General features: G+C 40.3%; 1 pseudogene; it reads right to left on the bottom strand.

The window, feature by feature from the left end:
- Positions 1-23,564, bottom strand: part of LOC132224530 (neuronal membrane glycoprotein M6-b-like) — a 159,871-nt pseudogene extending 136,307 nt beyond the window's left edge.
- Positions 23,565-24,374: the final 810 nt, after the last annotated feature.

The raw sequence follows: 24,374 nt of genomic DNA, 5'->3' as shown, positions 1-24,374 counted from the left end.
GGCAATGTAGCAGGATACAAAATTAATGCCAAGAAATCGTTTGCTTTTTTATAAATCAACAGTGAACTTACAGAAAGAGAGATTAAAAAAAAAAAACCTATTCCATTTACCACTGCACACACACACAAAATAAGATACCTAGGAATAAACTTAACTAAGGAGGTATAAGACCTGTACTTGGAAAAGTACAGGACATTGAAAAAAAAGGGATAGAGGAAGATATAAACAGATGGAAGAACATACCGTGTTCATGGATTGGCAGAATCAACATCATTAAAATGTCCATACTACCCAAAGCAATCTATAAATTCACTGCACTCCCCATTAAGATACCAATGGCATATTTCACAGACCTACAATGAACTCTCCAAAAATTTATCTGGAATAAAAAAAGACCATGGATAGCTCCAGTGATCCTGAGAACAAAGAATAAAGTAGGAGGGATCTCAATACCAGATATCAAGCTGTATTACAAAGCCACTGTTCTCAGAATTGCCTGGTACTGGCACAAGAACAGACATAGAGATCAATGGTATAGAACAGAGAGCCCAGAAATTGACCCAAACTACTATGCTCAATTAATATTTGACAAAGGAGGCAAGAACATACAATGGAGTCAAGACAGTCTCTTCAATAAATGGTGTTGGGAAAATTGGACAGATACATGCAAAAAAATTAAACTAGCCCACCAACTTATACCATACACAAAAATAAACTCAAAATGGATAAAGGACTTAAATGTAAGATGGGAAACCATAAAAATACTAGAGGAATCCAAAAGCAACAAAATCTCAGACATATGCCGAAGCAATTTCTTCACCGATACAGCTCCTAGGGCATGGGAAACTAAAGAGAAAATAAACAAATGGGACTACATCAAAATAAAAAGCTTCACACAGCAAAAAAAAAAAAAAAACCATCAACAAAACAACAAGCAAACATGGGGGAACTTATTTGCCAATGTTATCACGGATAAGACTTTAATCTCCAATATTTAAAGGGAACTCATACAACTTAACAAGAGGAAGATAAACAACCCAAATCAAAAGATGGGCAACAGACCTAAATAGGGTATTTTCAAAAGAAGACATAAGGAAGGCCAAGAGACATATGAAAACATGCTCAATGTCACTAATCATCGAAGAAATGCAAATCAAAACCATAATGAGGTACCATTTCACACCTGTCAGAATGGTTATCATCAACAGATCAACAAATTACAAGTGCTGGTGAGGATGTGGAGAAAAAGGAACCCTCGTGCAGCCACTGTAGAGAACAGTACGGAGTTTCCTTAAAAAACTGAAAATGGAACTCCCACTTGACCCCGCAATCCCACTTCTAGCAATATAGCCCAAGACACTAGAAACACCATCATAAAGGATATATGCACCCCTATGTTCATAGCAGCACCATTTACAATAGCTAAGATTTGGAATCAGCCTAAATGCCCATCAGCAGATGAGTGGATTAAAAACTGTGGCCCATCTACCCAATGGAATACTATGCTGCTATAAAAAGGATGGAACTCCTCCCATTTGCAAAAGCATAGATGGAGCTGGAGAGCATTATATGCTATGTGAAATAAGTCAGTCAGAGAAAGATAAGTTTCACATAATTGCACTCATTTGTGGATTATAATGAACAACATAAACTGATGAACAAAAACAGATACAGAGACAGATGCTCAAACCTCCGAGGGAAGATAGGGGGGACTGGGGGTAAGGAGGAGAGATCAACCAAGAGACTTATTTTATTTTATTTTTTTTAATTAAATCTTTATTTTTCGGATTATTACAGTTGTTCCTCTTCCCGCCCCCCCCATAGCTTTCCTCCACCCAGTTCCCACCCCACCCTCTGCCCTTACCCCTCCCACTGTCCTCATCCATAGGTGTACAACTTTTGTCCAGTCTCTTCCTGCACCCCACACCCCTTTCCCCCTAAGAATTGTCAGTCCACTCCCTTTCCATGCCCCTGGTTCTATTATATTCACCAGTTTACTCTGTTCATCAGATTTTTTATTCACTTGATTTTTAGATTCACTTGTTGATAGATATGTATTTGCTGTTCGTAATTTTTATCTTTACCTTTTTCTTTTTCCTCTTCTTAAAGAATACCTTTCAGCATTTCATGTAATGCTGGTTTGGTGGTGATGAACTCCTTTAGTTTTTTCTTATCTGTGAAGCTCTTTATCTGACCTTCAATTCTGAATTATAGCTTTGCTGTATAAAGTAATCTTGGTTGTAGGTTCTTGCTATTCATCACTTTGAATATTTCTTGCCACTGTCTTCTGGTCTGCAAAGTTTCTGTTGAGAAATCAGCTGACATTCGTATGGGTACTCCCTTGTAGGTAACTGACTTTCTTTCTCTTGCTGCTTTTAAGATTCTCTCTTTGTCTTTTGCTCTTGGCATTTTAATTATGATGTGTCTTGGTGTGGTCCTCTTTGGATTCCTTTTGTTTGGGGTTCTGTGTGCTTCCTGGACCTGTAAGTCTATTTCTTTCACCAGGTAGGGGAAGTTTTCTGTCATTATTTCTTCAAGTAGGTTTTTAATATCTTGCCCTCTCTCTTCTTCTGGCACCCCTATAATTCTGATGTTGGTATGCTTGAAGTTGTCCCAGAGGCTCCTTACACTATCTTCATATTTTTGGATTCTTTTTTCTTTTTGCTTTTCTGGTTGGGTATTTTTTGTTTCTTCATATTTCAAATCTTTGACTTAATTCTTCGGATCCTCTTGTCTGCTGTTGGATCTCTGTAAATTATTCTTTATTTCAGTCAGTGTATGCTTAATTTCTAGTTGGTCTTTTTTCATATCCTCTAGGGTCTCACTAAGTTTATCGGCGGTTTCCAGAAAATTCTTGAAAAACCTTATAACCGTAGTTTTGAACTCTATATCCAGTCATTTGCTTTCCTCCCTTTCTGTCATTTGTGACCTGTTTCTTTGTCTCCACATTTTTTATGCTTCCCTGTGTTGGTAGAGTGGCTTTGTGTGCTAGGCGTCCTATAGAGCCCAGTGGCTCAGCCTCCCCAATTACCTGAGGTGGACACTCTTGGTGCACCCCTTTGTGGGCTTTTTGCAGTCTTGTTGTAGTCTTGTTGTAGTTAAGCCTTGATTGTTGTAGTTATCCCTGGGATGAATTGACCTCCAGGCCAATTGGCTGTGAGAATCAGCTGTGTCTGCAGTGGGAGAACTTCTGTGCTGAAGACACCCTTCTGGTGCAAGACTTGCTTCAGTGGGGCTTTGGTGCTCACTGAGTCTGCCCCCTAAGTGGGTCCCTTATGGATCTGAGGAGTTGTATTCTGGATGCTCCCACTCTGACCACTGGGTACACTGGCTCTTAGATCTCTAAGGAGGTGCTAATTTAGCCTCTGCCTGAGGCTTCCCAGCAAGAGCTATGAAGAGATCTGCAGATTCCCCTTCCTTTTTGGGGGGTTTGGTGGTGGCCAGATGAGGCCCAGCTGTGAAGCAATGCAAGCTGCTGTGGGGCCTTGGGCCTTCTCTTGGAAGTTCTGGGTCTGTCTGGCCCAGCTGCAATTTGTTAGGTAATTTTCAGATTGCAAAGGGCCAGGGCATTCATATGCAAAAGCCTCTGCTGCAGCCTGGGTGGGGCGGGGGGTCTCAGGGAATTAACAGGGCGGAGCAAGCAGCTATGGCTGATCCTCAGCCCTGCCCTAAGGGGCCCTGTGTCTCAGTGTCCCGGTAATCGCTGCAAGCACCTCTGAGGGAAAGCCGCCCTCAAGTTCTGAGTTCTGCCTGCTGCCAGACAGTCCAGTTTCTCCCTGTATGAGTCCTGGGTCCCCAGAGACTTCCAGGAACTGGAGTTCAGAGCATTCAGGAGCTTGTGACTCCCTCCCGATTCAAAAAGACAGCCGCATCCTCAGGCGCCATCCCCTTTCCGCGTGCACTCGAGCCTCCGTACCTCTGCACTTTACTTCTGCAGCTCCTCTGAGTCTTAGTGTGCTTTTCTCTTTCTTTCTAGTTGTAGAATTTCCACTCAGCCAGCCTTCCTGTAGTCCTGGATGATGTCCATTTTGTCTTTTCGTTGTATTTTTGAAGTTGTTGTGGGAGGCAGCAATTTCTGGTGTTTACCTATGCCGCCATCTTGGTTTCTCCAACCAAGAGACTTATATGCATGCATATAAGCATAACCAATGGACACAGACAACAGAGGGTGAGGGTGAGGGCAGGATTGGGGTTTTGGGTGTGTTGGGGGGATAACCACACATTTGTAATACCTGATCAATAAGAAAAATGTATTTTACCTTTTGTTTTTCCTGTGTGATCTACAATAATAATCTTCTTCGTGTTGATATTTACTGCTGTGTTGCTGAAAATTAACTGAAAGAGAAGTTAGGGTGCTTCACTGGGCTGGAAAATGTTTAGCTACATCAGAAAGCAGTCTAATTAAGTAGTCTAATAAAAGGCTAAGTTGACCCATGCATGCATGATACATATACAGCTCTCGCTGGCACCAATTGCATGTGTGTGTTTCAATCTGTCATTGTTAATCATGAATTTGATTGACACTTCTATTATAAAGAAAGGACGAATAGTGATATTAAAATATTTCTTCTAATTAATTTCCTCTCAATGTGCACGATTTCATGCACGAGGCCACTAGTGTTGGTTATAAGAGAAGTTGTGAAGATATAAGATAGGTTAGCAAGAGGCATCACTCTCATAGGACACAAGAGTAGTAGCGATTTATCATTTCCTGCTGTCAACTATCCAAGTTCCTATTTTAACACATAGTTGTATCAAGAGACTGACTGATTTTATTCTCTTATGTTTATAAATTGAATTTATCAGTAAAAACAAACAAACCCATAACTTAGTATACACATAGACTCTTATTGTGTTTATCAGTTGTTTGTCCACTTCATTTCTGGGTAGTATTTCATTGTATGAGTATAACACACATTTCCTTTATCTTTCCACCAGTTGATGTACATTTGTGTTATTTCCAGCTTGGAGCTATTATGAATAAAGCTATAAATATTTGCATATGATTTTTGTTAATGAATCTCAAAGGGGTTAAGCTAAGTAAAAAATTCAGGTACAAAGGACTACATAGTGTATAATTTTATTTATATGTTATTATAGAAGAGGCAAACTCACAGTGTCAGAAATTGGATCAGTAGGGAGTACAGAGAGTAGAAAGCAGCACAAGGTAATTTTGGGGGTGATGGAAATGTTCTATATCTTGACTTTGGTGATGTTTACATGATTAATAATATGCCAATGTTCATCAAATTGTGCACTTGAAATTGAAGAAATTTATTCAATGTAAATTACACCTTAATAAAACCAAGCAAAAAGAGAGAGAGAGAGAGAGAGAGAGAGAGAGAGAGAGAGAGAGAATCAACTGCCTCATAGTTTACAAGATAGCCTCCCTCACATTCATGCTAGTTCATTATATTATACAGGGAAGTATTTGTTGCTCCTCTTCTTCTCCTTAATACCTTCTTCCTTTTTGGATTTTTTTAGCTGATTGGGAATGGGAAATAATGTGGTTGCTGAGCCAGACACTTCTTCATGGCCTTTCCCTCAACTATAGAAAAATGCAGCTGAAGCTTTCAAAACAATGTTTATAATGAGTAAATTTTAAGTCAAGGATGATTCTAATTCTCAGTCTCCATCTGGCAGGACTAAAGGGGATGGTTTTATTCTCTCAATTACATAATATTTATTGTTGTACCCACGGTGCCTATCATAGTGCCTGGCATAGTAAGCATTCCATAAATATTTATTGACTGAAAAAATATAGTTAAACAGCTCATTCTGTTTTAAAGTGTTCTATTGAAAACATATTTAAGCTTGAAGAGAAAACTGCCTTAACTACAATACAATCTATAATAACAGACTGCTAGCCTCTTTATAAATTATAGTATGTGGTGCAGTTCTCCAGTCAGATATCCCCATCAGGACGACCAAACTACTCTTTTCCCTGTTTGCTGGTAGTGGGGATATTAAGACTCACAGCTGAGTCCCTCTCTGGAAATTGCCCTTGCCCTAAAAATGCAACAGTGCCCAAAGTTACATGCCCTCCCAGGACGAAACTTGCATCTAATTACTGGTTAGTGTTGGGGGACAAAGACCTGGCTCCCTTGCCTTAATTCAAGACAATTATGAAAGAAAATTCCAGTTCCAGAGATTCCTATGGGAGAACCTGAAGCCTGACTGAACCATATCAAGGTTTAAATCACCCCTCTGCTCATCTGGTTTTCCTAACTCCCTTAAAGGTGCTTCTACTGAGATCATTTCTCTAATAAACATCCTGTATGTAACTATTTGTTTTCTTGGGAAACATGACTCAAGACAATTCATATTAGTATAAGTCCTAAGAAGCAGTCTCAAATATGAGATTTTAGAGCTAGATTACTCCCTGGTTATATAGATAGGAGGACTTCATCTGTGGTGGTAGAAGGCATATTAATAGTCACTAACGTGATATAGCAGTGCAATCCACTGGTGGTAAACTGAAATGAGATAAAGGATGGAAAGGAATGCAGTGGTGTGCACAATAGTTCAGCTGTTTGGAAGGTATAAGGTGAGTAGTAATTATAAGGAATATGGAATTGGATAACTTTTGTGGATATTTTTGATGCACTGGAGAAAAACAATGAAAGGATAAGGGTTAATCACCCATTTAAGGCAAATCATGAAAATCAGAGGGCTTCCTTGGCAGCAAAAAAAGAAACTCATCTTCTCCAGCTGGAGGGCAGAAAAACCTGAGGATATGGTTCAGACTTAATTTTAAGAGTAGAGGAGCTTGAGAAGCTGGAATTCTCAACCCTGTGTTGAAGACAGGCCAACCATAGGAAGGGAAAGGGACTCTGGATCTTGGGATGAGGACATTTCAAGAATACTTGAAATCCACCCAGCTGGCGTGGCTCAGTGGTTGACACTGACCTATTAACCAGGGCGTCACGGTTCGATTCCCAGTCTGGGCACATGCCCAGGTTACAGGCTCAATCCCCAGTGTGGGGTGTGCAGAAGGCAGCCAATCAATGATTGTATCTCATCATTGATGTTTCTATCTCTCTCTCCCTCTCCCTTCCTGTCTGAAATCAACAAAAATATATTAAAAAATAATACTTGATATCTTGAATTCCCAGATTCCCCTGAACCCACTGGGACTGCAAAAGTGGTCCACTGCCCTCTGTTGAAGTAGCACAGATTTCTTCTGCCTTGCAAGACAATTCCAGATCCTCCTAGAATCAATCCCCACCTCCCTTTCTGGCCAACACACAAATAAGGTAAAGTCACATTGGGAAAAGTATTGTGCTGGAAAAAGAAGGGAAAGGTGACTATACATTGAATGAACTAGAAGACCTAACAGGAGAAAATATATGGGGCTAGACTCTGGTGATGCTGAATCAAGATGGGCACAATGTAGTTAGAAGTGGTAAGTTTATGAATATGGCAGAAATTCCCCATTATTGAGGATTTAGTAATCTAGCAAAGGCAGGATATGACATGCTACTAGGATGGCTGAAAATTTCTCTCTCTCCAGACTCAGGGAACTTAAAAGTTTAAATAGAGTCAAATATGTGTGTGTGTTTTTTTTTAACTATGGAGAGTGTACAGTACTCTTATACCTACCACAGTGTTCTCCAAAATTGCCTGAAAATAAGAATCACCTAATGTACTTGTTACAGAGATCTGGGCTCTAACCCAGAAGTACTGAAGTTGAATTTCTTGGGGGAAAGATATGGTAATTTATGTAGTTAACAAGTTGTCCCAGCTGACTCTTAGCAAGCACATTTTGAAAACACTACATTACTGCATATTTCCCCAATTTTATCTGTTCCAGATGACAGGATTCAGGTTATCTGGGGTACAATCAAACCCCAGAAGGTAGCACTGAATTCTGAGAATAGAAAGAGGCCCTGAAAGCAATCAAAACTTAATCCCACTGATTCTAAGCTATAATTTATGCAATGTTTTTCCTGAAACCTCTCTGAAAAAAAATATCCTGCAGCCTTATTTAGAAAATCTTGTCCATTAAAGCACAGGCATACTTTGGAGATATTGCGGCTCCATTACAGATCACTGCAATAAAGTGAGTATCGCAATAAAGGGAGTAATCTTTTGCTGGTGGAGGTTCTTGCTAAAAAAAAAAAAAAAAAAAAAAGCAACATTCGTGAAGTGTAATAAAGCAAAGCACAATAAAACAAGATATGCCTGTATGTGTACCTTAACTATCTCCATGGTCTCTGTCAGACCCAATAGAGTTTGAACGCCTGAGCTTTTTCTCAGGCTATATACTACACATCCCACCCTTCCCAGCTACACACATAAGCTTAACTGGAAATGTCCTGCCCAGTCAGGGTCACAGAGCTGGCTGGCCTAGCTGTAGCACTGAAAATCAGTATGCTCCCTCCATACTTCCCAGAACTCTTGCAGTAGAGGAGGGCCAAGTGACTAGTTCTGGTCAATGGACTATGGGTCAGTAGTGTACCATGACCATGGAGGTGGAAGCAGTCTGCCAGGGTGCACATATGGCTCAGTCTGTAGAGGATTTAAAACCAACTTATTGCCCAACCAGCATGGCTCGGTGGTTGAGCTCTGATCTATGAATCACGAGGTTGTGGTTGGCTTCCTGGTCAGGGCATATGCCTGGGTTTTGGGCTCCTTCCTCTCTGAAATCAATAAAAATATATTAAAAAAAAAAACAACCTATTAACACCTCGTTCTGGCAATTATAAACAATATCACTAATATATTATTCTCCTCTGAAAAACATATTTTGGTGCTCTTAAAGTTGGAAAGAATTGTGGTTATTGTTGAATTTTAATAGTATATCTTAGTCTCAAAGTAGCATCTTTAAGAAACATTATATTCTACAGGGAAGTTAATTTGGAGAACTGCCACGTATATAGTCAGTCCTGACACTTTTAAATTGGCTTTTACTTCAAGATTCTGAAATTATTTTTATCTTTATAAAATAAGAAAAACCCTTGTTAATATAGAATGGTTGATCCTCAGAGATCTAGTGTAAAATTAATCCTTTTTTATATTATGAGATGGAGACCTACACAAAGTAAGCAACTGCTCAACATTCTCCAGTTAATAAATGAAAGGGACACAATTTGAATTCAGTTCTGTCATGTGATCAGAATTTCTTCTTATTTACATTGCACACTTAAAACTATTTCCAAGTCATTCTTTGTCTTACTACAGAAACATAACCCTCAATTGTTTTAAGAATATCAAACAGGTGAAAATGAACCTCTAGTTAAGTTCCTCTTATAAAATTCATGGCAAAAAAATGTCTCCTTACTGTAGAATATATGGATACAACATAAAATATGAATTTTCACACAATTAGACATAGACTTGAATGTAGCCTGTATAGCACTCTTTTCTGCTGATTCATAGCCTACAATTCTAATGGGAACAGTGCAAATGTAGTATGTCTGTTTTGCTTGCCTTTTAAAATTTAAATGTAGCTTTCTCCACAAACTGCTGAGATTATCAAGGTGTATGACCCTTGTCTGCTTGACAGTCAAATGAATTTCAAATTTTTGCTCTCATAAAAGAATGCATTGCTTCAGTGTACAAATAATTTGAGTGGGTTGGGATTGCTTTAATTTATTAATTTTAATATTAATGCACTGTGATGTCATTGGTAAGTAAACTAATGAAGTCTCTATATCCAGATAGGTGAAGCTTTTTCAGGTTGCATATTGCTGTTTTCATCTGAATAAAGGCAACGTTGATAATTTTGAACTATTCTAAGAATAAAGAAAATTCAAATAATAATATAGAACCCAAGTATCTAGTATCTAAATATAAAATGTGAATATTTAGCCATATTTGCCTCAGATTAAAAATATATTATGGAAAATACACATAACATAAAATTTGCCATTTTAACCAATTTCAACTTTTTATTTTCTCAGAGTGTTTTTAGTTTATTGTACAAAGGTTTCAAATTTTTATGTAGGCAAATTACCAATCTTTTCTTTGTCAGTTTGAGCTTATTTTGCTTAAGAAGTCCTTTCATACCTGGTGGTTATAGACATATTCTCCTGTAATTTTATCTAATGAATTTAATGTTTGATTATTTATTTTTACATTTCTATCTTTAATGTATCTGAAATTATCTTTGAGTGTGCTATGAAATAGGGATACATTTTTTTCCCCATATGGGAAGCCAATTGCCCAAGCATCATTTATTTACAATCTTATCCTTTCTCCTTAGAGTTTTACTGCCTCCTCTGTCATGGACCAAGTTCTCTTGTGCGTTTTCATCAGTTACTGAGCTCTCTAATTCTATTACATTGGTCTGCCTATTTCTGTTTTGATAATACAATGTGTGTGTGTGTGTGTCCTCACCAGAGGATATGATTTTTAGAGAAAGGGGAGAGAGAGATAGAGAAATATGATTATTTGCCTCCTGCACATGGTAACTGGGGATCGAACCTGCAACCTAGGTATGTGCCCTGACTGGGAATTGAAACCACAAACTTTTGTACACACCCTTTCTGTGTATGGGATGACACTCCAACCAACTGAGCCTCCCGTCCAGGGAAATACATTATTTTAATACCATTTTGTAAGAATTTGTGATATGTAATAGGACTCTTTAAACATCTTCAAAATTATCTTGGATTTTATTGGATTTTTTAAAATTTCATGTTAATATATGTTTAACAGATACAATGCACTTACTATATAACAGGTTCTGTGTGATGTGCTTTAAAAAAAGTAACTATTTTTTTCCTTATAGGAAACAACTCTATGAAGTGCTACTATTATCATCTTCATTTTATGAATGAAGAGATTGAAGCACAGAGAGGTTAATTAATTGTCCAAGGTCACACAGCTTATAAGTGGCAAAGCCTGAATTTGAAACCAGTCAGTCGGGCTCCAGAGTTTACGATTTTAATCACTATGCTGTGTGCTCTCTCATGTGAATTTTTCAATATCTATGAAAAATCCAATAACAAATTTAATTAAAATTGTGTTGAATGCATATACTAGTTAGGGAAGAATATCATTTTGATAGTGAATCTTCACATGTATAAAGTAGGAATAGTTTTCCAGTTACTGAATGTGGCATGGACTGCTGGTTTCCTATACAATACACATACTGACTTCTTCCTAAGTAACAAAACTCCAATTTTGTTCAGGGTAGCAATATCCTCAGGTGGAAAATTACATTTCACAGCCTCCTTGCAGGTAGGGAAGCCAATGTGACATATTTCTGATCAATAAAATGTAAGTGCAAGTTGCTGGACAGGGTACAAAAGAAAGCTCTTTAAAAAGAGGCACCAACATTCCCTCCCCCCTTCATCCTACTTTTTCTTCAAGCTTGTAATGCTTATGTCATGCTGGACACTGAGCAGCCATCCTTTGTTTATCTATATATATAAAGACCCAGGGGCCATCACAACCGAATAGACAACCGAACAGATGACCAAACAGGCTGAGTGGAGTGACAAGGCCAGCAGCGGGGTTAGTGACAGATTACAAAACAACTGAGCAGCAGGCTGCATGGGGCTGCCAGGCCAGCAGGAGGGTTAGTGAGGAACGACCAAATGACTGAACAGCAGGCTGTGTGGGGTGACCAGGCCGGCAGGGGGGCAGTGAGGAGTGACTAGGCTGGCAGGGGGCACAGTTGGCAGCAATCAGGTCAGCACGGGGTCAGTGAGGGGCGACCAGGCCGGCAGAGGGGGGCAGTGAGGGGCGACCAGGCCAGCAGTGGGGGCTGTTGGGGACAACTAGGCCAGCAAGGGGGGAAGTTGGGGGCAACCAATCCAGCAGAGGGGGCAGAGGGGCAACCAGGCTGGCAGAGGGGGGCAGCTAGGAGCCAGCAGTCCCGGATTGTGAGAGGGGTGTCCAACTGCTGGTTTAGGCCTGATCCTCAGGACATCCTCCGAGCGGTCTCAGATTGGAGAGGGTACAGGCTGGGCTGAGGGGACCCCCCCCCCATGCACAAATTTCATGCACCGGGCCTCTAGTGAAGATAATAAAAGTCATATGCTGAGGATGATAGAGTGGAAAGCTCAAGGAAGCTTAGGTCCCTGAAACCATTATGTAGTCATTGTACTAGCCCAAATCAACCTCCTCCAGGGTTCATTTTATATGAAAGTAAAGTAAATTTTTAAAATTACTCCACTCTTAATGTTTCCTGTCATGAACAACTGAACACAATCCATAACTGATACAATAAAGTCTTCTTTCATGACCCATGATGATTAATTTTATGTGTCAACTTGACTGGGCTAAGGGATGCCCAGAAAGCTATTTTTGACTCTATCTCTAAGGGGTGTTTCTAGAAGAGATTAACATTTGAATTAGTAGACTGAGTAAAGAAGATGGCCCTCACCAAAGTGGATGGGCCTCATCCAATTATTTGAGAGTCTGAAAGAGCAAAAAGATGAAGGAAAGGCAAATTCACTTTCTACTTGGGTTGGGACATCCATCTTTTCCTGCTCTCAGGCATTGGTGCCCCTGATTCTCAAGATATTAGACTCCTACTGAAACTTAACACTATTGCCTGCCCTGTTTCTCAGGCCTGTGGATTTTGATTAGAACCAGAGTGCACCAGCTGGTCAAGGCTTCCCTGAGCCTGGGGACCCTTATCAGCCTCTGAGCCTGGGAATCCTAATCAGGCCAAAATACCATGAGTGGGTACAAGGACACAAGGTGCACTGTGCTTTCTGTAGCAAATATGATTGATGTCACTGTTGGCATGAAGCCTTCTTTGTCTACATAGTGTAAAAGTAGGTTACTGACCAGCTAGTTAGCTGGAGTAGGCTGAGGCAGGAGTGAGAAGTCTGCTGGAGTATCATGAGAGAGCAGCTAGGATGGAGTGTGTGAAGAAGTCTGCTAGAGAGAGAAGCTGGGAAGGAGAAACGGGAGAAGCTGCTGAGTCGAAGAGCTCAGGTACCACTAGGATGTGAGGCAGTGAGTCTAGTGGGTACAGAAACTGATGCTGCTTTGTGGGAAAGATGTATCTATTCACCAGCTGGTGTCCAGCTGCCTGCTTGTATGGAATTTTCTGTGAGGACTGTTCTTGCTTGATGGCTATATGGCCACTGGCTTTTGCAATAAAGACTCATTCTTATACACCCACGACCTCTCATGGCTTCTCCATCTAAGACCCAATGTCCTAGGAGGTCCAGCCCCAGGCAGAGGGGCTCAAACCCAACACCTGTTACTAGTGAGCAGAGGATAAAGGAGGAACTTGGACTAAGTTCCCAACAGTTAGTACAGTGGGCAGGGTTTAAGCAGGAACCAGTCCTGGTGTAGTCAAATGGGAGAATTTAGAATAATACTTGAACTCAGAGCCAGTCAGACCAGCAGAGCTGTGCAGTGCTCTTTCTGCTGGCTTAGACAGAACTGGACCACCAGCTTTCCTGAGCCTCCAGCTTTCACACTGCTGATAGTGAAACTTAGCCTCCATAGATGCATGAGCCAATCCCTCATAATAAATCTCTTTCTATATGTATCCTGTTACTTCTGTTTCTTTGGAGAACCCTAATACATTGCCTTCAATAATGTTTGCAATTTTCTCCACAAAGTTACAACTTTTGTTAGATTTACTACTAGGTGGTCTTAGTTTTTTGTTATTAAACATAAAAACATTTCTGTTATGATAGTTTCAAATTAGCTGTTGCTACTTAAGTTATAATTTATTTCCCATTAATTGTTTACCCTAAAACATTATTACTTTCCTGGTTCTAATAATTGGTAGAGGTTATTGAAATTTCTGTGTGAATAAAGACAATTGGATTACTTTCTTTTTATTATTTCCTTTCTCTTACCTTTTAAAACCTTTTTCTTCTCTTATTACAATAGACCTTCCATTACAATGCTAAGTAGAATGGTTTTGGTGGATCCCTTTATTGGTTAAGGGAGTCTATTTGTAATGTATTAGGAGCTTTTTAAAGTTATGAATGGACATTATGTTTGATCAGATATGTATTCTATATATCTTGAAATTATAACATTTTTTTTCCTCTTAGTCTTTCAATATGTTTGTATAGTGAATTAAAATGATAGATTTTGAAGGTTGAGCCATTCCAAAATATTTGGACAGGTGGCTAGCTTCCTCACAATATCTTTAGGTATTATAATCTATTTTGTCAGATGAGCCATCCTTTGAAGGTATTTCACTTTATGTAAGTTTTAGTTTCTCTTCCTCCTGTAGATTCTGGGTCACATGGCAGCTCCATTTGTTTTGGAAACCTATTTTCCTACTAAATCATATATAAAGTATTGAAAACTTTATGGGCCACTGAAATATCAGCTCATATTTAATGCCAAACTTTAAAACTATCTTTTACTTTCAAGTACCTGAAGATTTTTTTTTAATTTACCTATATAATAAAGTTTATATTTTGATATATTTAATCTCATATTTCTATGTGTTTCTAATGAGACACTGACATGTTACTGGAAACTGATTTACTAGATATTTAATTAGGTAAAAAATCAATAGTGTCTTATTTAAAAGATTGCTTAGATATAAGGGAAGTAGTAATTTTGTCTAATATCTCTTTATATCCTGGGTATTGAACTGGTGGTCAATGGGATTCACGCAAAGCATACAGGCTTTGTTTATTGGTAGTTAGTACAGTCCTTCTCTTAAAATGGAATCAGAGCATTTACTTGATTTGCCCAGCCATTGAGGACATTTCAGTTCATGAGTCCTTTCAATATATTTAAAACAGCAATTTTCAACCCTAACCCATAATTGTAATATTATTTTCTAGAAATTACAAAGTACCTATTTTATACTAATAAGTGCATGTCAAATTTCTTTTAAAAATGTAAATCTTTTAATTCTAATAAAAACCCTGCAAGGTACATAATGTTATCCTATGTGATAGATAAGGAAGCTGCATTTCAAGATTGTATCACCTGCTCACCAAAACCAGATCTGTTGTAAAACCATGTATTCTTTTTTAACTAAATCCACCAGCAATGTGAATTTTTTCTTTTCTTACATTTCATGTTATACTTACACACTTAAGAGATGTTATCAATAAGTAGCTTTAAGTGGAGTCAGAAGCCATTATTTCTCCATTATGTACTTCAACAATTTTTATAAAGTACTTTCATGATTGCAATGGATTAAATTCAGAATCTATGTTCCTGGTGGTCTTTAATGTCTAGAATTTCATCTCTTCTCCCATCAGGTAAAGGAATGAATGTAATACAAGTCCTATTCCTGGATATGAATGATGTGTATGGTCAACAGTTGACATTTTGAAAGAGGATTAACAGGTTAATTCATAACCCAACCCCCCTCCAAATAACTATTGGGTTAATCTGTATTTGAGATCTTCCAGAATGACACTATGGTACTAAGGTATTAAAGCATCAGAGAGTGGTCCTCAGAACGGATATTTGCCATTTCATCACTCAAAGCTAGATCTTTTCTGCAAAGTCAAACATACAGGCTAGATGTAAAGAATACATAACAATCCTCAACAAAATCTTAGCATCGGATCCAGCAGTACATCAGAAAGATCATAAACCATGACCAAGTGGGATTTATCCCAGGCATGCAAGGATGGTACAATATCTGCAAATCAATAAACATGATACATCACATAAACAAATTGAGAGAAAAAAAGCACATACTCATATCAATTGATGCAGAAAAAGCATTTGACAAAATCTAACAACCATTCTTGATAAAAACTCTCAACAAGGTAGGAATAGAAAGATCATACCTCAACATAATAAAAGCCATATATGACAAACCCACAGCCAACATCACACTCAATGGGCAAAAACTAAAACAATTCCCCCTAAGAACAGGAACAAGACACGGATGCCCACTCTCACCACTCCTGTTCGACATAGTACTGGAAGTATTAGCCATTGCGATTGGACAAGAAGAAGAAATAAAAGGCATCCAAATTGGAAAAGAAGAAATAAAACTGTCCTTATTCGCAGATGACATGATATTGTACATAAAAACCCTAAAGACCCCATCAAAAAACTATTAGACTTAATAAATGAATTCGGCAATGTAGCAGGATACAAAATTAACACCCAGAAATCTATGGCATTTCTATACACCAATAGTGAACTTACAGAAAGAGAGGCTAAAAAAGAAATCCCATTTACCATCGCACCAAAAAAATTTACGATACCTAGGAATAAACTTAACTAAAGAGGTAAAAGACCTCTACTCAGAAAACTACAGGACATTGAAAAAAGAGATAGAGGAAGACATAAACAGATAGAAGAACATACCGTGTTCATGGATTGGTAGAATCAACATCATTAAAATGTCCATACTACCCAAAGCAATCTATAAATTCAATGCACTTCCCATTAAAATACCAATGGCATATTTTACAGACCTAGAATGAACTCTCCAAAAATTCATCTGGAATAAAAAAAGACCCTGAATAGCTGCAGCCATCCTGAGAAAGAAGAACAAAATAGGTGGGATCTCAATACCAGATATCAAGCTGTAGTCAAGACAGTCTCTTCAATAAATGGTGTTGGGAAAATTGGATGGATACATGCAAAAAAAAAAAAAATGAAACTAGCCCACCAACTTACACCATACACAAAAATAAACTCAAAATGGATAAAGGACTTAAATGTAAGATGGGAAACCATAAAAATACTGGAGCAATCCAAAGGCAACAAAACAACAAAATCTCAGACATATGCGGAAGCAATTTCTTCACTGGTACAGCTCCTAGGGTATTGGAAACTAAAGAGAAAATAAACAAATGGGACTACATCAAAATAAAAAGTTTCTGCACAGCAAAAGAAACCATCAACAAAACAACAAGAAAGCCCATTGCATGGGAGAACATATTTGCCAATATTATCACCGATAAGGGTTTAATCTCCAACATTTATAGGGAACTCATACAACTTAATAAAAGGAAGATAAACAATCCAATCAAAAAATGGGCAAAGGACCTAAATAGACACTTTTCAAAAGAGGACATTCAGAAAGCCAAGAGACATGAAAACATGCTCAAAGTCACTAATCACCTGAGAGTTGCAAATCAAAACAATGCGGTATCATCTCACACCTGTTAGAATGGCTGTCATCAACAAATCAACAAACGACAAGTGCTGGTGAGGCTGTGGAGAAAAAGGAACCCTCGTGCACTGCTAGTGGGAATGCAGACTGGTGCAGCCACTGGGATAACAGTATGGAGCTTCCTCAAAAAACTAAAAATGGCCTGACTGGTTTGGCTCAGTGGATAGAGCGTCGGCCTGCGGACTGAAGGGTCCCGGGTTCGATTCCGGTCAAGGGCATGTACCTTGGTTGTGGGCACATCCCCAGTGGGGAGTATGCAGGAGGCAGCTGATCGATGTTTCTCTCTCATCGATGTTTCTAACTCTCTATCCCTCTCCCTTCCTCTCTGTAAAAAATCAATCCTATCTAATAATAGACAAACATGGTAATTGACTGTGCCTTTGCAACTCTTCCCATTGACTAATCAGCAAAATATGCAAATTAACTGCCAACAAAGATGGCGGCTAATTTGCATTTTGCAGGCAGGGCAGGACAGCACAGCTACCAGTGTGAGCCACCATGATCAGGGGGAGATGGGGGAGGCCTGGGCAAGGGGCCGAGCTGGCGATCGAAGGGTGATGGGGGTCAACGCCTCTGGCCGAGGCGTCAGGCCTGGGCGAGGACAGAGCCGGTGATCGGGGGGAGATGGGAGCCCCCTGCCCAGGCCTGAAGCCTGGGCCAGAGGCATCAGGCCTGGGGTGTGGGGCAAGCCCGCGATTGGTGTGAACTACAGAGGAAACACCTTTTCTGACCACTCATTGGCTAAGCTCCCTGTATGCCACTGGTAATATTCTTAGTAACTTGGGTAATAAGAATCCAAAAAGGTGATCTAGGTTTTTTCACCACACTCCTGGTGAAAAAAACAAAGTTCCTCTGCTGGAGGGCTAAGAAATGTCATATCCTGCCCTAGCCAGTTTGGCTCAGTGGATAATGCCTTGGCCTGCTGATGGCAGGGTCTGAGTTCAGTTCTGACCAAGGGCAGGTCAGGGTTCATGCAGGAGGCAACCAATCAAAGTGTTCCTCTCACTTTGATGTTTCTCTCTGTCTTTCCCTTTCTCTTCCACATTCTCTAAAAATCAATGGAAACATATCCTCAGGTGAGGATAAAAAAATATAATTAAGAAATTATTATTATATGAAAGACACATCTTGAAAATGCCTAAAGAAAGTTGTCATTTTTTCATGGTGAAGGGACTGGAGTCTGTGTTGATGAAAAAACCTTGCTGGCTGTGGTGATTGCCAGTGGCTGCAGCAGCAGGGTGATGGGGCTTGTGCCTTCCCCTGATCAGCCTGGTCACCTCCCACAAAGGGAGACCAGACTGTGGCTTAGGCCCTATCCCCAAGGGGAGCAGGGAGCGGGCCTAAGCCATCACTAGGATATCCCCTGAAGGCTCCCAGTATGTGAGAGGGGGCAGGCTGGGCTGAGGGACACTCCCCCCCCCAGTGCATGAATTTTGTGCACTGGGCCCCTAGTAAAATATATTTAAAAAAACCCAAAAAACTAAATATGGAACTCCCATTTGACCCTGTGATCCCACTTCTAAGAATATATCCTAAGAAAGCAGAAACACCAATCAGAAATGATATATGCATCCCTGTGGTCATAGTAGCACAATTTACCATAGCTAAGATTTGGAAACAGCCTAAGTGCCCATCAGCAGATGAATGGATTAGAAAACTGTGGTACATCTACACAATGGAATACTATGCTGCTGTAAAAAAGAAGGAATTCTTACCATTTGCAACAGCATGGATGGAACTGGAGAGCATTATGATAAGTGAAATAAGCCAATGAAAGAAAAATACCACATGATCTCACTCATTTATAGATAATAAAGGCCATTATAAACTGATGAACAAAAATAGATACAGAGGCAGAGCAGCATTGAACAGACTGTCAAACTACATCGTGAAGGCCGGGGATGGTTGGCGGGGGGGGGGGGGGGGGGGGGAGGGGTAAGAGATCAACTGAAAGACTTGTATGCAGACATATAAGCATAACCAATGGACACAAGACACTGGGGGTAGGGAGGGTGGGGGAAGTTCAAGGGGGGAAAAAGGAGACATATGTACTACTCTGTAATACTTTACGCAATAAAAAAAAAAAAAGACTTATGCAAGGAAAAGCCCAGAGGTAAAAAAAAAAAAAAAAAAAAGAAGAAGAAGAAGAGGAAGAATACATAACAGCAAGATGGAGGAAAAGTGCCTTTCAACGAAGGTTTTTGTTTTGTTTTGTTTTGAAGAAACTTCAAACAAAATAAATTTCCAGTATTTTTAAAAAGACATGTAAGATATATTTTTTAAAATATGTTTTATTGATTTTTTATACAGAGAGGGAGGGAGAGGGTTAGAGAGTCAGAAACATTGTTCAGCTGCCTCCTGCACACTCCCCACTGGGTATGTGCCCATAACCAAGGTACATGCCCTTGACCAAAATCAAACCTGGGATCCTTGAGTCCGCAGGCCGATGTTCTATATGCTGAGCCAAACCAGTCAGGGTGTAAGATGTATTTTTAATTAAGGAACAAAGCTATGCAAAGCAAGGAATGGGGAGATGAATTTAAGCTTTAGATAGAGAAGAAACTTTAAATATGAAAAAATGAAATATGCCAATTTAAAATAAGTAAACATTAAATAAAATAACATAAATTGAATAAAGAATATGGCACAATGATTTGATGGCAGAGTAAATAGATTCACAATGATTCAAGTATAAATCTAAATGCTGCTTCTTGTACATGTCAACTATGACTTTGAGCTAGCTTAAGAATCTCAGCTAACATAATTGTTCATTGTTTATTAACACATCACCAATACCAAAGTATTCTGGTAAGGATTAAATTGGATAATATGTGCACTGTGCTTTTGTTTACTCCATTGTAAGCAATTGATAAATGCTTTTTAAAAAAATTCCCTTTTATTCTCCGTAGTGTCAACAAATACCTGTACAAATAGGACAGCATATAATTGACAGAACACCTGATTTAAATTTAGAAGAGTTGGTAAATGGCCTTGGGAAAGTCAGTTCACATCTTTGGTCTTCAGATTACTTGTCTGTAAAAATGAGTATTGATTCATTTGACCCTTGTTCAAAGTCACAGCTATCAAGTGTTAGATCCACACATAGGTGTGACTCACAAGCTGGGCTCTTTTTTGCTCTAAAATTGCCATCTTATGGTATCCTTTGGGTTTGTAACATAAAAGAAAGTGTACTCTCTAAATGCCAACCCTATTGCCGACTCATTCCTGATCATAAAACAAACAAACAAACAAACAAACAAACAAACAAAAGATGATGCAATACTATAGCAGAGGATTGAGGGTGATAGCAGACTAGTTTGATGTTGCACTCACCTCCTCCCAGGACCACATTGGAATTACAACAAAAATATAGAGCAAACAACCTGAATAACCAGCTGAAGAGAAGGCTTATAACCAAGACTTACAGAAGAAGGAACATCGAAACTGGTAGAAGGGCAGAGATGTGAAAAGGACTGTCCCTGCTCCAACAGGTAGTGGCTGAGATTCCAGAGGAATGTCTCAACTTTGATGAGTTCCCCCTGATAAGCATGGGATCTAAAACCAGAGCATCAGAGGAAAAAGTAGGGGCCCACGTAACATATGGCTGTGAAAATCAGTGGAGATTCTGTCTACCAGGGAGCGATAGGAGTTGGCTAGAGACACAGGAGCCTTTATATATATATATATATATATATATATATATATATATATATATATATATATATATATATATATATATATAAAATATATTTTATTGATTTTTTACAGAGACGAAGGGAGAGAGATAGAGAGAGTTAGAAACATCGATGAGAGAGAAACATTGATCAGCTGCCTCCTGCACATCTCCTATTGGGGATGTGCCCGCAACCCAGGTACATGCCCTTGACCGGAATCGAACCTGGAACCTTTCAGTCCGCAGGCCGACGCTCTAGCCACTGAGCCAAACCGGTTTCGGCCACACGTGCCTTTTTAAAGGCCTAAGGCCAGTGATGGCGAACCTATGATATGCATGTCAGAGGTGACACGCGAACTCATATTTTTGGTTGATTTTTCTTTGTTAAATGGCATTTAAATATATAAAATAAATATCAAAAACATACATCTGTGTTTTACCATGGTTGCAAATATCAAAAAATTTCTATATGTGACACGGCACCAGAGTTAAGTTAGGGTTTTTCAAAATGCTGACACGCGGAGCTCAAAAGATTCACCATCACTGCCTAAGGCAGTGGTTGGCAAACCGCGGCTGGGGAGCCACATGCGGCTCTTTGGCCCCTTAAGTGTGGCTCTTCCATAAAATACCACGTGCGCGCGCACAGGTACAGTGTGATTGAAACTTCGTGGCCCATGCGCAGAAGTCAGTTTTTGGCCTGGGCTAGTCTATTTTGAAGAAGTGGCCTTAGAAGAAGTGGGGGGTGTCGGTGAAGGGAGACGCAGCGCAGAGGAGTTACATTGTTTTGAGGTACGTTACGCTGAGTTTGACCCCTTCCAACTCTCGATCCACACTCGTCTATCTGAAACAAGCACACAAGATGAGTGAGGATGGGAGAGTTGGAAGGGGTTGACCTCAGTGAATGTACCTCAATCAGATTGAGGATGTTTTTAGCAAAGGCCAGCTTAGGAGTACCCTAATTAAGTTAATAACAATGTACCTACCTATATAGTTTAAGTTTAAAAATTTGGCTCTCAAAAGAAATATCAATCATTGTACTGTTGATATTTGGCTCTGTTGACTAATGAGTTTGCCAACCACTGGCCTAAGGCACAAAATCTCTTTTGGAGTGACTCACCCTGGGCTCCAGCAGAGAAAGGGTGGAGTGGACTAAAGGAGAGACTGGGGTTTGTGGTTCTGGGAAGAGAGCTGAAGGGACAGCTACTAGGATCTCTGTGCAAACTTCAGACACCATCTTTCTTGGGTGGAGCACTCCCCTCCAAATGGCATCAGTCTAGTGGAAAGTAAAGCCCTACCTACTAAATTCCCTCTTGCCCTACCCAGGAAGCTTGCTCCCTGCTGAGAAGTCAACTATCTTGGTCAAGGTATATAATTCTGGAAAGGTTCAGGGGTTGTCAAGGATTGAGTTGTATGGCTTTGAATTCTCCCGACTTTCCCATGAAGTTGACTGGAACCCCCCCACCTCAGGAGATCTGCAATCCCACTCTCCAGGCTCCTGGTGGCCCCACCCTTCCGAACCCTGGTGGCTCTGTCCTGCTGAGGTCTGGACAGAATCCAAGACAGTCTAAGTTGTATGGCTCTGGGCAGTGACCACTCCCCCTACCTTCCCTCAAACCTTACTGGCATATCCCCCTCATGGGAGATCCACTAGCCCAGTGGTCGGCAAACTATGGCTCGCAAGCCACATGTGGCTCTTTGGCCCCTTGAGTGTGGCTCTTCCACAAAATACCACATGCGCGCCGAGACCGGTTTGGCTCAGTGGATAGAGCGTCGGCCTGCGGACTGAAGGGTCCCGGGTTCGATTCCGGTCAAGGGCATGTACCTTGGTTGCGGGCACATCCCCAGTGGGGAGTGTGCGGGAGGCAGCTGGTTGATGTTTCTCTCTCATCGATGTTTCTAACTCTCTATCTCTCTCCTTTCCTCTCTGTAAAAACTCAATAAAATATATTTTAAAAAAAAAATACCACATGCGGGCGCGCATGTACAATGCAATTAAAACTTCATGGTCCATGCGCAGAAGTTGGTATTTTGTGGAAGAGCCACACTCAAGGGGCCAAAGAGCCGCATGTGGCTCGCGAGCCACAGTTTGCCAACCACTGCACTAGCCACATCATCCTGACTCCCAGAAGTCCACCCTGCTGAGATCAGGTTCTTGTCAGAATCTGAAAGAAACTGAGTTATGTGGCTCTAGGACAAGGCCCATTTTCCTCTTGCATGCCTGACCGGTGCAGAACCCTCTCTTCACAGAGCCAGTGACTGAGCCTAACAGGCATCCAGTAGGCAGAGGAAAACTCAGAGTGCCTTGGAACTTTTGCTGACCTGGCCCCAGGCCCAATGCCAGTAAAAGTATGACTTGGTACACAGTTTGGTCCTTACTGCACACACTCAGGCCCAGCAGAGGCACCCACAAACTGAATTGCTTAATAGCTGAAAACAGGTAGCTCAGGGCCAGTCACAGGCAGGATCTGATACTGACCTGAACCAGCATTTCTCCCAAAGAGACTCCAGAACAAATACACTCAGTGGCCAGTCCCAGATAATATCAGAGAAGGATCCAATAAACTTCACAAGCAATGTATCAAAAGGGAGATCTTCGTAGCACTGGACCCTGCTGAGGTAAATTCTGCTTGTGTGGTCAGCATCTCCACAACAGCTCATACACTGTGGTCTGGCTTGATCCACATAGTCAGCCAGCCGGTGCCGAACTCTCTCTTCACAGAGCCAAATCTTGGTCAGTGTGGGACTGGTAAACTCTGCTGGCCTCACGCTGATGACTACTGGAGAACATGCCCAACCACAAAGGTCTACAGGCACCTGGCAGATGGCAGCTAGCCTTGGTGTACCCTGGATCATTTGCTGAGTACCCTCAGACCCAGCGCTGGCACTGAGTTTGAACCTGTATCAATCTGGTGAACACCCCTCACCCTTTCCTATTGATTCACTAACAACCTACCTCATATAAATCGACCCCATGCACGAATGGGCCAATAACAATCAAGACTCAATTACAACAGGAGGGCCCTCATAACCCACACAGGAACATTCCTCGAGCATCCAGCTCAGGTGATAAAGGAGACTGTGCCACTGGGTCCCACAGGACACCTACTACACAAGGCTACCCTACAAAAATGGGAGGCATAGCAGATAAACCTGATATACAGAAACAAATCCAAAGAGGCAACCAAAATGGGGAGACAAAGAGACATGACCCAAATGAAAGAACAGGAGAAATCTCAAGAAAAAGAGCTAAACGAAATAGAGGCAAGCAATTTATCAGATAAAGAATTAAAAAAAATGGTTATAAGGATGCTTAAGGAGCTTTGTAAGAATTACAACATGAAAAAGCACATAGAAACCATTAAAAAGAACCAATAAGAAATGAAGAATACTTCATCTAAAATGAAGAATACTCTAGAAGGAATAAACAGTAGGTTGGATGAAGCAGAGAATGAAATCAGCAACTTGGAAGACAAGGTAGCAGAAAATACACATTCAGAGAAATACAAGTACCATATGATTTCACTTATATGTGGAGTGTAATGAACAAAATAAACTAACAACATAGAAACAGACTCATAGATACTGAGAACAGATTGACAGCTGTCAGAGGGGAGGGAGGATGGGTGTTGGGTGAAAAAGGTGAAGGAATTAAGGAAAATAAAC

This window comes from Myotis daubentonii, chromosome X, assembly GCF_963259705.1.
Source record: "Myotis daubentonii chromosome X, mMyoDau2.1, whole genome shotgun sequence".
NCBI classification, from domain to species: Eukaryota; Metazoa; Chordata; class Mammalia; order Chiroptera; family Vespertilionidae; genus Myotis; species Myotis daubentonii.
This window is presented reverse-complemented; position numbering and strand designations above follow the sequence as displayed.